This window comes from Macrobrachium rosenbergii, chromosome 2, assembly GCF_040412425.1.
Source record: "Macrobrachium rosenbergii isolate ZJJX-2024 chromosome 2, ASM4041242v1, whole genome shotgun sequence".
NCBI lineage: Eukaryota > Metazoa > Arthropoda > Malacostraca > Decapoda > Palaemonidae > Macrobrachium > Macrobrachium rosenbergii.
The window spans coordinates 95,262,080-95,278,531 of NC_089742.1; positions in this window are offsets into that span (position 1 = coordinate 95,262,080).

Consider the following 16,452-nt stretch of genomic DNA (forward strand, 5'->3'; position numbering starts at 1 on the left):
CGCTAAATAGCCATATTTTATCTATGTAAAATTGAATCTGTTACTTATTCATTTGTGCCTGTTTACATTGTACATGTGTCAGAACGTTATTGTGTCCATTCTTGTAATTTTATTTTTATATGGCGGGCAAGGTAGACCAAGCATATTTTGAACCAGGAAGGACAGTTAGCGCCTTGTTTTGAACTCATGTAGGGGAAACCTGAGGTAGTACAATAGCAACCCCTCCTTCACCCCCCTCACGCAATGTGTAGGAGCGGCGAGTCCGTTAGGGATGGGAGGCGAATCCAGGCTGTGAGATAGATAGGAACTTAACCTCTAAGTACTTAATCATAAGACCCAATTTTCTCCACTCTTTTGCTGGCTGTATGACTTTTTGCAGATCGACCTGGGCCTACTACACAATAGCTCCCCCGCCTTCAACACCCCATACTACAAGAACACACCTAGATTTCAACCCCCCGCCCTGTGGGGCAGTGTTTGCAAGTTCAGATCAGAGAGGTTATAGGTATAATAGGGTGCAAGCCGTGCAAGGGCAAGCTAGGATCTTAAGCTGTAACCACCAGATCTTTAAGACCATTTTTTCCCTTGACTTATTGACTGGCACCAGACTATTCTTTCAGATATACCTGGATGGGCGAAGACACGCCAAGCCCACATCGATTTTGAAAAAACAAGAGCAGAGACTTCCCAGCCGTGCCCGAGGCAGATGTCTGTCCCCTGTTCTCTGTGTGCTGTGCAACGACAACTCGCATTGCCGCTGAAGCTATTTTCCGAGCTCAAGTATATGTCTAAGGAGACGACATAGCCTGCCCAGTTCGCAAATCTATGCCAAGATACCCTTTACTGACTGCCATCCAAATTTCTCAACCATTCCTGGTCACAGCCTGATCGCAAGAATCCATTACCCACATAGAAATCACCTTGATTAATTAATGTCCATTATCCTGGAATTGACCCCTTTCATTATATTGCTGCCTGAGAATTGATGCATTTTGGGCATATCAGAGTTAATTGATTTAATGGGAATTGTTGCATCTGTGGCCCCTCATATTTACATTGCGTGTTTTTAAATTACTGTACTTATGATCTATCATATGTGATTTATGTGTCTGTAAATTGTTACATTTTTGGTCTCACATACTTGCCCCATTTTCTGTAAATAACCCCCTTTTAAATGTAAAAGAATTCTAATTCCAAATTGGCAACCTTCATTATTTATGTAAATCGAGGAAAATTCTAAGGTAAGTTCCAGTAGTCTTCCCTTTGTTTATAATCGGGGACCCCCCTTGGCACCGAAGGCAGTCTATAATAATAAATTATCAAAATTCTGTCCCCCAAGGACCCTGTTTATAACAAAATATATATATATATATATATATATATATATATATATATATATATATATATATATATATATATATATATATATATATATATAATCTGTTATTTTCATTTTCATCACTTATACACACACACACACACACACACACACATATATATATATATATATATATATATATATATATATATATATATATATATATATATATATATATATATATATATATATATTAAGAGTGCAGAAAGAAATGAGCAGGATAAGGTTACTGCTACTTTATTCATGATCCAGGCAGTTTATATAGCTGCAGACTGGCATCACACCACAGAATACAAAGGAAACCTCAGTGACCTGAGGTCGATAATAAATAACAATAAATACAGCGAACCAGTACACTTTACAATATAAGAACAGACAGAAATGGAATTGGATACAATCTTGATGCCTGTTTAAAGAAGAAACATGTGATACATTTTTGACAGCAAGTAAACAAAATATATACATAGTTTAAAATGATTGAACTTTGTGCGTGACCTGATCGTTAGGGCGCGACTAATTGTAGGTAAAGAAAAAATGGGACGTCACCACAGAAAACTTGCCCAGCAGAGACTTTACAATTAACACTTTTAGCAGAGACTTCATGAATGACTTTACAGATGACTTTACAAATACTTCCCCCCAAGACATGGGTAACGTCTGATTAGTCGGCGTATCTGCTGGGGCGCTGCAGGGAGCCCCAGCTACATAAGGACATCGGGGGAATGCCCACTGTGTGGGTTTGCCTGACTGCGGGTGTGGGCTGACTTTTTCGGGGGCGGCCGCGTCTCCGCCCCTTACAAGGGCCCGGCTGTGGCAAAGGCTGAGCAGGCGGAGGGTGCAGTGCGGTGACGTCTGTGTCCTCCTCCAGGAGGGCGGGCTTGACCCGGTCAATTGACACCCAGTCGTTCCTCCCGTGAAGCACGAGCAGGAATGCCTTGGTGTTCTGCTCCAGCACACAGAAGGGTCCCCTGTAGGGCCTGGTCAGTGGAGGGCGGCGTCATCCCTGACGAAGACCTGGGTGGTGGAGGCCAGCCCGGGCGGCATGAATGTGGCCGACCTGTCGGTATATGTTCGCTTGCAAGGGGCGAACTTGCCGACTATGTCGTGAAGCCTCTGGACCGAGGTGTTGTGGCGATCCTCTGTCACGAGCTCACCTGGGACCATGAGGGACTCGCTGTAGGTTTTTTCAGCTGCGGACAGGGCGCCGTCGGCCCTGGGGGCGGTTCTCAACCCGAGGAGGACCCATGGCAGCTGGTACTTCCAGTCCTCAGTGGTGCAGCGGGCCATAAGGGACGCCTTCAAGGACCTATGAAACCTCTCGACCAAGCCGTTGGCCGCTGGGTTGTAGGCCGTGGTGGTGTGATGCATTGTCCCCAGCAGCCGAGCCAGAGCGGACCACAATTCGGACAGGAAAGCAGGGGCCCTGTCGGTTGTGATGTGGTCTGGGACACCTTACATGATCCAGCTGGAGAGCAGGGCCTTGGCATGATGTGCTGGCGGTGGCTTCTTGCATTGGCGCGAATTTGTGCACCGCGTTGAGCGGTCTACCAATGTCTGGACCTGCCTGATGGGGAAGGGGGCCCGACGATGACCTGCTCAAGACAGCACCACAGGCGATGTTGCTGGCATCCGTTGTCAGCTGGAGGGGGGCATTGGGATCCTGGTGGGTCAAGGCGGTTGCCTCGGCGAGGGCGGCCTTCATCAGAGAGAAGGCCTACTGCTGACTGGGTCCACACAACATGGACTTTGGTTGGCCTTTGAGTGTTTCTGTCAGGGGGGCCATGGTGTGCGCGATCCCGGGGATGAACCTCCTGTAGTAGTTCACCATCCCGAGGGACTCCTGGACGGCCTTGACGGAGGTGGGGACGGGGAACCTGGTGACAGCTGCGACTTTGGATGTGAGCGTGCGGACACCATCCGGGGATATCTCGTGGCCCAGGAAATCGACTTTCTGGACGCCAAAGGTGCACTTGTCGAAACGTACGATGAGGCCGTTCTCCTGCAGGCGCTGCAGGACTGCCCGGATGTGTTTCTGGTGCTCCCTGTGGGACCTGGAAAATATAAGGATATCATCTATGTAGCAGACGCCTTCAGGTCCCCAGGATGCTGTCCATGAGCCGCTGGAAAGTCGCCCCGGTGTTCCTCAGGCCGAAGGTGGAGAAGGCGAACACGTAGGACCTGAAAGGTGTGATGATGGCAGTCTTTGGTATGTCCTCTGGCGCAACAGGTACCTGAAAATAGAATTTCAAGAGATCCAACTTAGTCAAAATTTTGGCCCTGTAGAAGGAAGCCGTTAGGTCCTGCATGTTCGGTAGGGGGTAATGGTCAGGTTCCGTTGCGAGGTTAAGCCGCCTGTAGTCGCCGCAGGGTCTCCAGGAGCCGTCTGGTTTCTGCACCATGTGGAGGGGGGATGCCCACGGCTGGAGGCCTTCTTGCAGATTCCCATCCGCTGCATTTCGGCGAATGCATTCTTGGCCTCCTGTAGGTGCCGCGGGGGAAGCATCCAGAACCTCGCGCATGCAGGGGGTCCATTTGTCTTTATGTAATGGTAGATGCCATGTTTGGCTGGGGCCCTGGGGACTTGGCAGAGCTCGGGCCTGAAAACTTCCGGGAACTCCGTCAGCAGTTGTGCGTACTGGTGGGGGGCGGCGGAACAGATGGTGGGCACCTTGGGTCCGTTGCCAATGGGAGGGACTGGCAGGAGTCGGTGTCGAGGAGGAGCTTCTTACCGACGTCGACTGCCAGCCCGAAGTGGGCAAGGAAATCCGCACCCAGGAGCGGGGTCCTCACATCCACGATGACGAAGTCCCAGGAATATCTCCGGCCAAGGATGGAGATCGACAGGGGCCTGGTGGTGTAGGAGAGGATGGGGGACCTGTTGGCGGCCGTCAGGAAGGCAGCCGGGTCCGATTCTCGCTTGAGGTCCTCTCTGGATGCCGGGAAGATTGATCTAACGGCCCCCGTGTCGACCAGCATCATCCTGCCGGAGATGGTGTCGCGGACATAGAAGCCTACTGATTCTGGGCCACTGGGTTCTTCTGCTGCCATGGGGGCCTGTCCTGCTGGCCGCTGCCACCCCCGTTTTTTGAATGGGTGAATGAACAGGGCGGCAGGCAGTTCCGGGCGTCCCTGCCGAACCGCCTGTGGTAGTGGCACAGCCCCGGGGAATTCCACCTGTTGTGAGGCGCTGGGCACCTCCTGGCAACGGCGTTGACTTCCTGCTCTGCCCCTCCTCCTGCTGGATGGTGTTGACTGGTAGTGCCACTGCTGGTACCCGTTTCATTGCCCTCACAGAGTCCATCAGGTTCTGATTTCCGTGAGGATCAGGGTCGCCGAACACTGGATGGCGAAAGCTCAGGGATTTGTGTCCGGACCTCCGGGAGGAGCTGACGAAAGGAGGAGCTCCCGCAACACCTGGCGGAATTCAAAACACAAAAAAACAACACACAACACTCACTTCTGATCCTCGGTTGCTGGGAGATGGATTAAGACCTGCCATAATAACCACAACCGCAAAATGGTACAAACACAACAAGGAAATACAAAAAAAAAAAAAGGGAAACAGAACACACACAATAAAACAGCACACCAACAATAAAAACCAACAACTCCCGGAAAAGCATATGAAAACTGTCCAACACGAGAAAACTGACCCACTAGCTCTGACTAAAGACTCTCAACAACAAACGAACCCTCCTTCACATTCTCGCAGACAGACAGCGCCGTAAACAAACTTCAACTAACGACCCTTATCCCTCTTCCAACAACCGAAACACTCACTAACGACAATTACACACTCTTGTAAAGTCACCACATCGGCGCCAGGATAGTGTTTCGGCGGCGCCATTAATTAAGTCTCCGCTGAGCTTGTTTTCTTTGGTGACTTCCCATTTTCTTCAAGCTAAATTAGTCACGCCTAAAACGTGCCAGGTCACGCATTTTAATCATTTTTACTTTATGCGTATTTATACAAATGTCACACATTATGTATCACATGTTTCTTCATTCACAGGCATCAAGACTGTATCCATATTGTAGCTCTGTATGTTTTGTATTGTAATTTGTTCTCGTTCACTGCATATTATTGTTTATTGTTTCGACCTCAGGTCACAGTCAATTCCATTGTCTCTCGCGGGCCGGCGTCAGTCGGCCGCTATTTAAACTGCCTGGATCTGTAATAAAGTAGCAGTAACTTTTACCTGCTCGTTTCTTTGACACCTTACAGTGGTGACCCCCGGAGTATCCCGGAGCCATTAGCGGACTCACACGGCGACTTAGTCTTGGCTCCAGGATTTCTCCAAAACGCTCTTAGTGGCCTAAACACGGCGCTGTAACCAGCGTTTGAGCGTGCTGACTCTCGTCGGCGTACCCCACCAGCGTCACTAGCGGAACCACACGGCGCACGAAAGTGCGTACTGACGCGAGTACCCCACTCCAGTAAGGGGTCAAAGGAGCGAGCATGGACGCGGATATCCCCTCCTTCATGCAGTTAAACGCGGACCCGCGGACTCGGAGGTTTACCTACCTCCCATCACACCCGCGCCCGCCCCGCGCCGAGGCCCTCCCGCAACTCCACACCAGCGCCCGAACACACGGCGGCCGGGCAACACAATCGCAAGCCGCCCTCACCGTAAAAGCTGCCGCCCGTTTACGCAGGGGGAACCCATCGATGTGGCTGCGCAGGGTGGAGAGCCACTTCAGAATCTCGGACCTGACGGACGAAATCCTACAGGCCGACACAGTGCTCAACGCCCTTCCGGAGGACGTGTACAGAAAACTCATCTCGCGAGTACCCGAAACACACACCCTCACATACAGCACCACAAAAAAGTTCCTCCTCGAAGCTTGCTCCCTGCCCATCGCCGAGCGGGCCGCCCGTGCTATCGACCTTGCCATAAACCCACGCCACGACCTCAATTCAAGAGACGCTTGGGGCATGGTCGTAGATCTCCTGTCACTACCAGACTTGGGTGGCACAAAGAAGCGGCAGGAGATAAGCTTCACACGGGAAATCTACCTTCGCCAACTCCTCCCGGAGGTACGCAACCAGATCGCTCACCCCCATTCACACCATGCCTGTCGAGGACCTCATAGAGACGGCGCAACACCTCACAGACTCCGTCAAGGCTTCACAGCGACTAAAACCGGCCACACAGCCGGTCAGCTCCGTCCAGCCTGAAGAGGACGTGAGAGCAGCCCGTCAACGCCATCGCCAACAGACATCCACCGAACCACAGCAGATGGAGGTCCCGGGCTTCTGTCGCTACCACAAGTGGTTCGGAAAGGACGCCCAAACTGCCTGCCGCCCTGCTCGTTCGCCCGTTCAAAAAACAGGGGGCGGCGGCCAGCAGGACAGGCTGCCATGGCAGCCAAAGAACCCAGGGCCTCAAAAACAGTAGGTTTTTACGTCCGCGACACCGTCTCCGGCAGGATGATGCTGGTCGACACAGGGGCCTTTAAATCGGTCTTCCCAGCATCCAGAGGACCGCAACCAGACACCAGACCCGGCCACTTTCCTGACGGCTGCCAACGGAACCCCATCCTCTCCTACGGCACCAGGCTCCTGTCGATCTCCATCCTTGGCCAGAGTTACTCCTGGGACTTCATCGTCGCGGACGTAGGAACCCCACTCCTGGGGGCCGATTTTCTGGCGCACTTCGGCCTGCTAGTCGACGTGGGGCGCAAGCGCCTCCTCGATACCGACTCCTGCCGGTCTCTCCCGTTAACGGCGGGACCCAGACCCACCATCAGCACCGTCGCCCCCCACCAGTATGCACACCTACTGTCGGAGTTCCCTGAGGTATTTAAGCCCGAGCTTCGCCAAGTCCCCGGGGCCCCAGCCAAGCACGGCATATACCACCATATAGTGACTAAAGGGCCCCCGACACATGCGAAGTTCCGCAGGCTTCCCCCTCAGCGCCTTCAGGAGGCGAAAAAAAGCATTCGCGGAGATGGAGCAGATGGGCATCTGCAGGAAAGCCTCCAGTCCATGGGCCTCCCCCTCCACATGGTGCAGAAACCGGACGGCTCCTGGAGACCCTGCGGCGACTACAGGCGGCTCAACATTGCAACAGAGCCCGACCACTACCCTCTACCCAACATGCAAGACCTCACGGCCTCCTTTCACAGGGCCAAAATATTCACTAAATTGGACCTTCTTAAATCTTATTTCCAGGTACCTGTTGCGCCAGAGGACATACCAAAGACAGCCATCATCACGCCCTTCGGGTCCTATGTGTTCGCCTTCTCCACCTTCGGGCTGAGGAACGCCGGGGCCACCTTCCAGCGGCTCATGGACAGCATCCTGGGGACCTAAAATTCTGCGTCTGCTACGTCGACGACATTCTCATATTTTCCAGGTCTCACAGCGAACACCAGAGACACATCAAAGCAGTCCTCCAGCGCCTCCAAGAGAACGGCCTCGTCGTCCGTTTCGACAAGTGTACCTGGCGTCCAGAAAGCAGAATTCCTGGGTCACGAGGTGTCTCCGACAGCCGTCCGCCCTCTTACATCGAAAGTAGCAGCCGTGAGCCAAGTTCCCGACACCCACCTCCATCAAGGCCGTCCAGGAGTTCCTTGGGATGGTAAACTTCTACAGGCGGTTCATCCCGGGATCGCGACACCACGGCCCCCTGACGGAAGTCCTAAAAGGCCAACCAAGTCCCTGTCTTTGGGACCCAGCCAGCAGCAGGCCTTTTCCCTGACGAAGGCCGCCCTCACTAAGGCAACCGCCTTGGCACACCAGGATCCCAAGGCCCCCTCCAGCTGACAACAGACGCCAGTAACGTTGCCTGCGGTGCTGTTCTGGAGCAAATCATCAACGGCACCCCAGCCCATCACCTTCTTCAGCAAGAAGTTCAGTCCCGCAGAGACCCGCTACAGCACCTTCGACAGGGAACTCTGCGCGATGTACCGCGCAGCAGTTCGGCACTTCAAGTTCCTCCTGGAGGGGACGCCCTTCACAATCTTCACAGACCACCAGCCACTGGTGCACGCCTTCACGAAGCAGGGGACGCATGATCTTCCAGACAGCAGCGCCACCTCTCAGCCATAGCCGAATTTACCTGTTCCGTCAGGTACCTCCCGGCAAGAAAAATCCGTAGCAGACGCCCTCTCCAGAGTCGAGTTGAACGCAGTGCAGCTTGGTGTAGATTACCAGGACCTTGCCAGAGAACAGGCCGCTGACCCAGAAACCCCAGCATACCGCACCGCCATCACATCCCTCAAGTGGCGGGACGTGACCCTCGCCCCTAAAGGCCCCAGCCTGCTCTGTGACATCAGCACAGGTCAGCCCGCCCCTTGGTTCCAGCCTCACGCCGCCGCCAGGTATTCGACATAATTCACGGCCTCTCACACCCTCCGGCAGGACCACGCCAAACTGCTTTCAAAAAGTTCGTCTGGCACGGGTGCAAAAGGACGCCACGGCCTGGGCAAAACAGTGCCTGCAGTGCCAGACCAGTAAAGTGGGTCGTCACACGCAGTCGGGGGTAGGCGAGTTCCACAGCCAGGGCGCTGCTTCGCCACATCCACATCGACGTCGTCGGGCCCCTTCCCCATCAGGCGGATCCAGATACCTCCTGACGGTGGTAGACCGTTCGACGAGGTGGCCCGGCCACACCCATGCAAGAAGCCACCGCCAGCGCCCGCGCGCCGAGGCCCCTGCTCTCCAGTTGGGTTAGCCGCTTGGCGCCCCGACCACATCACAACCGACAGGGGCCCCGCTTTCTCTCCGAGTTGTGGTCTGCCCTGGCTCAACTGCTGGGAACCACGCACCACACCACCACAGCGTGTACAAACCCAGCGGCCAACGGCCTGGTCGAACGGTTCCACAGGTCCCTAAATTCATCCTCATGGCCCGCTGCACCGCCGAGGACTGGAAACATCAGCTGCCGTGGGTCTCCTCGGGTTGAGGACCGCCCCAGAGCTGACGGCACCCCATCCGCAGCTGAACAAACCTATGGGGAACCCCTCGTGGTGCCGGGAGAGCTCGTGACGGATGAACGCCAATCCCCATCACTGCAGAGGCTCCGTGACGTGGCCGGCAAGTTCGCCCCCTTGCAGGCGCTCATACATCGACAAAGCAACCACCTTCATGCCGCCACAGCTGTCATCCGCCACCCACGTCTTCGTCCAGAGTCGACGCCGTCCGTCCACCACTAACTAAGCCCTGCAGGGGAACCCTTCCGCGTGCTGGAACGAAACAGCAAGGCGTTCCAGCTGGCACTCCCAGGCAAGGGACGACTGGGTTTCCATAGACCGGTTAAAGCCCGCCTTCCTGTCGGAGAGTCCCGGCAGCGACGCAGCACCCTTCCGCCCCAACCGCATTCCATCACGCCACACCCCAGGCGCGCCGCCCAGGAAGGGACCGCCCAACCAGCAGCCTCACAGGCGGGAGGCCCTCCGTTATCTTCAAGGAGCCGCGGCACCCTTCAGCGTCCCAGCAGATACAGGGGATTAGTCAGACGCATCCCTCGTCTTGGGGGGGGAGTATTTGTAAAGTCACCACATCGGCGCCAGGATAGTGTTTCGGCGGCGCCATTAATTAAGTCTCCGCTGAGCTTGTTTTCTTTGGTGACTTCCCATTTTCTTCAAGCTAAATTAGTCACGCCTAAAACGTGCCAGGTCACGCATTTTAATCATTTTTACTTTATGCGTATTTATACAAATGTCACACATTATGTATCACATGTTTCTTCATTCACAGGCATCAAGACTGTATCCATATTGTAGCTCTGTATGTTTTGTATTGTAATTTGTACTCGTTCACTGCATATTATTGTTTATTGTTTCGACCTCAGGTCACAGTCAATTCCATTGTCTCTCGGTCGACAAACCAGTCGGCCGCTATATAAACTGCCTGGATCTGTAATAAAGTAGCAGTAACTTTTACCTGCTCGTTTCTTTGACACCTTACGCTCTCTCTCTCTCTCTCTCTCTCTCTCTTCTCTCTCTCTCTCTCTCTCTCTCTCTCTCACACAAAACGTTGGGAAATGCTAAATAAAAATCCATTCATCCCTCTGTAGTTCTCCCCCCTTTTAGCATTTCCCAACCAATACTTTTCACACTACATTCAAATTGCCGTACGCAACACCCACGGATGCTCACTAGCAGGTCCTCTAGAACGTGTTCACGGGCATGCAATCATTCTCTCAGACTCGCTTTCTCTTCCAGCAACATTCAGATTTACATTTTCTCCTCCATTCTCTCTCAGATTCACGCTATCTTCTTCACTATTACCACTCTCAATTTCATCCACAATCTCATCTATAGCCTACCCTCTAACTCGTTCCCAAATACCTCCCCCAATTCTTCAACTAACCCATCCCATTTGCTCATTGACCTTTCCAATTCTTGCAACGATTCATTCATGCTTTCAATCACTCGTATATTACTGCTACGCTCTCTTACTCTTACACTTTCGCTCACCTCCAACCGTTCACTCACCTCCAACCGTTCACTCACCCCTACACGTTCAGTCAACTCAGTTATATCAAACCCGCATGTGCTATACGTTCTATTCATACCATCCCATTCATCCGTATTACACGCTTTATCACTCATTTTCACTTTGACACTCACACCCCTATCACACAACTTACGATCATTCCGTTCACTTACGTTCTTCCCTTTCTTACGTTTCCTACCATACTCTATCAAAACCAATTGCTGATCCTCTATACACAAGCTCTCATGCATACTTGGTTCACCCACATCTGATTTCAACCATTTATACACCCCATTCTCTCTCACATATTCCGGTACATCCTTCCATCTACGCAATTGGTTATGATGCGCTCAGTATTTCTCTCACACTACCATCTACACATACTTCCCCTACAACATAACTAAGCCCACTGGGACCAACTTCCAACACTTCATACGGACCCTCAAATTTTTCACGCACTTTATTTACATTCAACCGCCCTTTCTCGGACACTTCTTTCAACACTTTCGCCCACCTTGTAACTTTCAAACCTTTCATGCACCTTCTTCCATACCTCCCTATCATTCTCAGATATACCCAATCTCGGTCTCACTATCTTTTCAAAATTTAACACATATTTACACGGAGACATACCAATACCCTTATTATGCACGTTGGCGTTGTATACCCACAACGCTCGCCCAACATTTACATCCCAATCATTATCACATTCACTCATCATACGTAATATCTCCGTCAACGTTCTCACCGTTCGTTCCGCCAATCCATTCGCACTGGGCATATACGGCGTAGAGTACACATGCTCTATGCCCCAATCACGCAACATTTGCTCAAACTCCCATCCAACAAATTCAGGCCCATTGTCACCCAACATTCGCTTGTCGGCTTGCACACACACATTGGCAATATCACTTGACCCACCATTCTCACTACAGTCTCACTCTTTTTTGTTCCGAATCGCTACTGCATATGCAAACTTACTCAAATGATCTACCATTACAACCATTCCCACATGTCCTCTAGCAGTCACAGGCAACGACACACAATCAATCACAACCATCTCAAATAACTCTTTCATCTGCAATCGCAACACAGGTGGATTCACATGCACACTTTGATACTTACCCTTCTGACAGTCCGCACAATGAATCGCTACATCCGCACAAATTTTATTCAATCCAGGCACATACAATCTCTCTCTCTACATTCCCATAATTTATTTTTCCCCAGATGCCCAAACCTATCATGCACTAATAAACACATACCCACGGCTGCATCTTCCGGAAAACACTGGCACATACAATTCCCCATCCCACATTCCTTCCTGATGCAAAAATAAACTATACCTTTACATACAACAAATCTCTTAGCACTTCGCTTATAGACTTCTAACTCAGACGGCCAACTTCCTACTCTTACACCCCTAACACACACTCTCTTAACATACTTATTCTCATGCACTGATTTTGCATCTACTTAATTTCCTCTTCACTCAACAAATCATTTTCACTCCTTGCAATATCTACCATACCTACAAAACTAGTTTTAGACACATCCTCCTTTAACCTTCATTATTTCCCTGCCGCCCTTTCCTAAAATTCCCCTCCCGACATCCACACTTATATCATGCATTCTCATAAAATCAATTCCTAATAAAAACATGTTGGCATATCATTCTCATCCATGACTACAAAATTATGTATTATTTCAAATCCCCGAACTGAATTTTTAATTGTACCTCCTCCCATACTAACACACTCCCTTGTCCCAAACCATGTATCCTTACACTCGTTGATTTTCTTTTTACATTCCAATCGCACCTTTCCAATTCACTCACTACTGTACTACTCACTAACGACACTTGTGCTCCCGTATCTACCAAACTACAATATTCACTCTGATTCACCACTACATTCATCCACTAATTTACCTTTCGCTTCATGCATACACGCTCTCACGGCTACATTCACCTGCTTAGCTTCCTCACAACCATCCTCATCACATTCATCTTCAACGATATCCTCAACCGTACCCTTTATTCCCTCATTTTCTCACAATCACCTTTCTTAACCAGCCAGCTACAATTATCCTTTCCACATTGAACATTTAAAATTACATTCGTATCATTTTCATTCACCCCTCCTTTTTATACTCCACCGGCCTATTCCATCCAAAGAACAATCGTACTGTAATTTTAAATATTTCAGCCACTACCAACAACACTTTCACTAACTTTTCCTCCTCATCTAATTCCCTTCCTTCCTCGCAAGACTCCTCCTTCCGGCATTTCATTCATCACCTTTTCACGTAACTCATTCATGCTTGCAGGTACTCATAGTCAATCAACCCATTTGTTTCCAAATTACTCAACCCCAAACAGACATTCCCACACTCGATTCTCCCCTACATACTGTTGTTTTACCACAAATCCTACAAGTACTCGGTCCGGGTCCCAGTCGCTCCTAACCCTATCATCTCGTTCAGTCCACATACGCGACATAGCATCTGCAACAACATTCTGTCTACCTTGTACATACTCTACCTTAAAACTAAACTCATTCAAATCCTCTATCGTTCTCGCAATTCTAGCATTCACACTCTCTTTTTAACCATATATACTAGCGGTCGATGGTCCGTCCGTATTACAAAATCTACCCCATACAAAAATACTTTCAACGCTTTCACACAAAACCTTATAGCAGCCAATTCCTTTTCAATCACCGAATATTTCAACTCTGCCCTTCCAAACGCCTTGCTTACATACGCAATTACTCCCAATTGTTCTTCCCCATTTGCCTTCTGCATTTGTACCAGGCATCCCCCCATACTATATTTACTTGCATCTGTATACAGTTCTAGTTTACTCGCATTCTCACTATAGTCCGGGAAAGTCAACGTCACGTCTCTTGCAGCCTCCTCTTTCAATCTCTCGAACGCTTTGATCATTTGCTCATCCCATTTCAATCTTACACAATTTCTCTTCCCCGTCCATTCAGTCAGTGGTTTTCCGATCCCCAAACAATCTCTTATAAACTTCCTTCCAAACTCAATTAAACCTAGGAATCCTTTCAACTTACGCACGGTCCGGGGACGTGGAAATTCCCTTTACCTTGTTCACGAACTTATCACTCTTCCTTACACCTCTTCCACTCACCATATGCCCTAGGAATTCCACCTCCCAGCCAACCAAGCACACTTTCCAAGTTTTACTTTTTATTCCTACTTCTTCCAACCTTTCTAACACTCGTTCAAGCAGTTCCATATTCTCTTCTACAGTCTCACTGCAATCAAAATGTCATCTATAAAAACAGTTACCTTCTTGCGATCAAACCCAGCCAGAACCCCATTCATTGCCCTTTGAAGGCAGCAGGCGCATTAGCCAGTCCGAAACTTAATCTTCGGAACTGGTAGTGGCAGGAACCACTAGAAAAGGCCGTAATATGCCTGCTCCTCCTCCTCCAGAGGCATCTGGTAATAGCCCCTTACCAGATCTAATTTTGTAAACACTTTCATTCCATTCATCTTGTACACACAATCAGACACCACATTCATCGGGAATCGCTCTTTCACAGTTACTTCATTCACCTTCCGATAATCCACGCACATTCGCAAACTTCCATCTGGCTTACGCATCGGTACAATGGGGCTATTCCAGGCGCCGGTTACTCTTTCAATCACTCCCACCCTCTCAAGCTCCTCACACTGCTCCTCTATCTCACGATTGATAGACGGAGAAAAATGTCGGGACGCTGATATATGGGGGTGTCGTCTTCCAGAACTATTTTAAATTCTGGAAGCTTCGATTCCCAAAATCCTCGTCTCCACGACTCAACGCCCCTGCCTATCCCACAACATTCTCCTCAATCGTTCTCTTACGTTATCACTTACATTTTCATCTACCTTACTCTTTCTTTCAACTCATCATACGTCCAATCATTAACTCCTTTCAAATCACCTGTCATCACCTGCCGTACCTTCACGTACCTCTCATCATCCACATTCACCAATGTACGTAATATTCCCACGCAATCTCCTTCACATATTCCTCGCACTCGCTTCTTCCTGACACTCGGCAATGACGTTATATATACCCTCGGATCTCCCATGTTCAAAACCCCATCATATACACACACATTTGCCCTGACTAATTTATTTATGTCTATTCCCTCAACTACATACTCACAACTATCATTGTTGGCTATCCCGAGGCTATCCGGCCATGCCACTTTCACACTCACAAATTCTCCAATCTCATGTGGCACTTTTACCCTCTCTGTCGCAATTACAGGCACTCTCTTCCACAATTTTTGCTCAACCCTACCATCCTTCCCCAAATACAAATCCCCAAGCACATCCCCTTTCATACGTAATTCAATTACATTCATACTAGGACGGACCACCATCCCGCATTTTTTCAAAAACTCACATCCCAATAAAATATCATATTTATCATTCGTACTCTCAATCACACAAAAATCACTTTCATCCATCATTACACCCCCAGTTTCTAACCGTTCACACACTCTTCCAACCACTGCTACCCCTAAATTTCCAATCCCTCTTACTTCCCCCTGACAATTCCTAATTTCACACGTATTCCTCAATTTCTCACATCCATTCTTAAATATGACATTCATACTACACCCGGTATCTACTAACGCAATCAATCTTACTCCCTTACAACACACTTGCACACTCATGCACTCGTCAGTCTTTCCAGCAAAACCTCCCCATGCAACAACCCCTCACGTACATGCATCACACGCACCGCTTGCATCCTGGAGGATCCACCCATTTGAACCCCTTTTCACACTCAGTTTCCCAATTCGCTGTCACAGTCACCCTCTTTCGTCTACATACACTTGATACATGCCCTTTCATTCCACATTCAACACACTTCGCTCTCGGTTCTGAACACATTCTCGCATAATGCCCATTCTTACCACAGTTGCCACATATTACATTCACTCGGGTACCCCTACAACCATTAGCAATATGACCCACCTGTCCGCACCTGTAGCATTTAACCCCCCTATCTTTCGTACACTCACTTACCAAATGTCCTGATTGCCCACACCCGAAACACGTTCCTAAAGCCCACCTCCACTCATTCTTTGTATGTCCTTCCTTTCCACATCTAAAACACTTCGCTCGACTTCCACTCACTGACCTTCCCTTTGTACACTACTATCCCTAACCCGTCCAACCCATTTGTTCCCTTTACAAACCCACCATTCATCCTCACTGGCACCTCCACATTACTTGCTCTTACACTCCTATCTATTACACTATCTGCCATTCTCATTGGGCCCCTCAACACTGCATCCCTAAAGCTTCCAAACTCTGGCACTTTCTCATCTACCCCAGCCCTTACACTCACACTTCTGCTCTCTTTATAACCCTGTCAAGCTCATAATCTTCTACAATTTCCAAAATTTCTCCCCAAGTCAACCTTTCACTCGTCCATCTTTTCTTCTCCTTCCGCTTCAAGTTCACAAATTCTCTCACTCCATCTGGCACTGTCTCTAACAACTTTTGTACTAACTCCTTACATTCATCTATCCCATCATCCCCAAACTTCTTCCTCGCCAATGTCTCCAGCCTACAAGCATACAGTGACAAGGTTTTC